Genomic DNA, 2,847 nt, shown 5'->3' with positions numbered 1-2,847 from the left:
ACTTCTCTGCGCCTCAGTTCCCTCATCTGTAAAATGGGGATTAAGACTGGGAGCCCCCCCGTGGGACAACCTGATCGCCTTGTAACCTCCCCAGCGCTTAGAACAGTGCTTTGCACATAGTAAGCGCTTAATAAATGCTATCATTATTATTATTTATCATTAGAAAGGGCTCAGTAAATACTATTGATTTGGGGAGGAGGGAAGTGACCATCACCAGTTGCTGTGCAGCGGGAGGGTGGGTGGGACAAGGGTTCTCATCCCGGCTCCGCCGCGTGCCCGCTACACGACTTCGGGCATTTCGCTTCTCGGGGCCTCGGCTTCCTCGTCTGGAAAATGGGCATTCAGTGCCCGTTCTCCCTCCTGTTTAGATAGCAAGCCTGACGAGGGACGGGGACTGCGTCCGACCTGATTGCGCGTAGGCTCCCCGGCGCCATAATACAGTGTTGGGCGCGGAGTCGACCTTTACCGACTACTATCATTATTATTAATATTAACCTGGCTTTGGTTTCACACCAAAAACCACCTAGAGAGAGGGAATCCTTCCTACTGTGCCCTGGTTTTCCCCGGCTGGTTGAGACCTGACCTGTTGCTTCAGGGCCAGGCGTCAACCAGGCTCTGCCCTGAAGCCGCTGGCTTTCTGGGGGCTCGTGGCCTGCACCAGGATGGATGGCCTTTTGCATTGATTTGTTTTTTTTAATCAAGCCTCGAATTCAGCTTGTTTAGTGAGGAATTGGCATTTATTGAGCTCTTCTAATACATACCCGGAAAGGGGGATTTTCTCTGAAAGAACTGCTTTAGATGAAACCTCCCCGGGAGGAAGGGAGGGGCGAGGGAGCAAAGGGAAAGGAGTTGCATCCTAATGAAACAGGAATGCAGTTTAACTACAGTTTTGTGGGCGAGGCATCGGGTTTTCTCGTCTGCTGTTCGAACCGTTCTGCTTTCTCGTCGTTCCCTCAGGAAGGTTTAGTTGGAGAGTCACGGAGCTCTCCCTGCTCTCCATCTAGGCCTGCGGTTTAGCTTTTTTTTTTTTAAGGTATTAAGTGTTTACTACGTGCCAGGTACTGTTCTTAGCACCGAGGTAGACGCCGGGTAATCAGATCGGACCGAGTCCATTTCCCACATGGGGCTCACAGTCTTGCCATTTTACGGAAAAGTCAAGTGACTTGCCCAGGCTCACGCAGCAGACAAGTGGAGTCGGAATTAGAACTCAGGTCCTTCTGCAGTCCAGGCCCAGGCTCCATCCCCTAAGAAGCGCTGCTTGCCTCGTGGTACTGGGGTAGGTAAGAAACGAACAGGTGGGGGACAGTCTCTGCCCGACACGGGCCTCACAGTCCCATTTTACGGATGCGGTAGAGAGGTGACTCACCCACGGTCACATAGCAGACAAGTGGTGGAGCCGGGATTAGAACCCAGATCCACTGGGCCACGCGTCTTTCTTTCCATCCGAATGGAAACTGGGACGGCTGTCGGCCAGACCACTGATATTTGGCCCGGAATTGAAAAGCCGAGCCCATCCCTGCGCGGAAGGAGCTTACAATTCACCGGACTGGCGGCAACGTGGGCCTGTCCCCGAGCTACTTGGCCGTTTTCTATCGGGCTGGCTAGCCGCCCCTCTGGGGTGGGGGCAGTTCACCAAGCCCACCAAGGCCATGCCCGCCCAGGGGGCAAACAGCCCCTGGGCCGGACACGTCGCCAGGGTCTCTTTGGAGGTGTGGGGAAGGGGAGGGATGCTTGCGACCGGCCCAGACGGGGCCTTCCCTCGCCCTCCCGCCCGTATCCGGCTCCAAGCAAGAAGGCGATCTGACCACAAAGGGACTCGTCCCCCCGGAACTGTTTATTAGCGTGAATGGGAAGGAGTAGATTTTTAAATCAATATCTAAAGTTAAAACCAAAAAAAAAAAGAGAGAGGGGAAAAAAAGAGGAGTCAAGGTACAGTACATGCATAAAATACAAAGTAGCAATTTACAAATCGATCGAGAGCGTCCTCGGAACGGAGGGCCGCGGCGGCTCGGCGGGGGACACCGAGGACCGGGCTCCGGCGATGCCGTCCGTGGGCCCCGCACGTCATGAGCACCGCGAGAGGCCGGGCCGGCCGGGACCCCCGCGCCCGCCCCCCCCCCCCACAACTGCCCCTCCCGCCACAGGGCCGGGGAGCACCCCCCCCCCCAACTGCCCCTCCCGCCACAGGGCCGGGGAGCACCCCCTCCCCAACCGGGCAGGTTTTAAGTGCTGGCCGTCATCCCGGAAAGGAAGACAGAGAGCGTAGTGGTCCGTGCGTGCTTCTGTGGGGGTGGGGGGGAGGAATCAGCCCGCCCCACCTCCATCCGTCCATTCGTCTACAAGCCCAGAATCGGCGGGCGGGTGGGGGGGGAGAGAAAGGCTTCGAGACCGGATGCGAGTCGCCGAACCCCTTGTCGAGTCGGGGGCCTGTTCCAGGAGGGTCCCGCGAACCTCCCTTTAGGAAGGTCCTCCCTCTAGGAAGGCTTTGGTGTCGCCCTGATTCCCCCTGCAACCCCGACACCGGGTGGTCCGAGAAACCGTAAGACGCCCCGGGAGAAGCCACTCGGCAATAACGGCGGGACTCGCGACCCAGCTCGGGTTTACTTCTCTTACGTGTGTTCAGAAAAACCCCACAGAGGCAAGGACCATCAGGTCCCTAGTCTCCCTAAACCGCTCGCTGCCTATCGGGGCCCGGCTGGGTCCCGGCCTTCCGGTTTTCTCAGTCTGTGGAGATGGGTCGGAGAGCGAGCGAGCGAGCGAGCGGCGGGAAGTTTGAGGAATCCGAACGTTTAGTTCCACTAGGCCTGGTAGCGCTGGGCGGGGAAAGAAGCTGCTGTCACTCGGGGA

Source organism: Tachyglossus aculeatus, chromosome 26, assembly GCF_015852505.1.
Source record: "Tachyglossus aculeatus isolate mTacAcu1 chromosome 26, mTacAcu1.pri, whole genome shotgun sequence".
NCBI classification, from domain to species: Eukaryota; Metazoa; Chordata; class Mammalia; order Monotremata; family Tachyglossidae; genus Tachyglossus; species Tachyglossus aculeatus.
The sequence above is the reverse complement of the archived record's forward strand: the minus strand, read 5'-3'. Positions refer to the sequence as shown.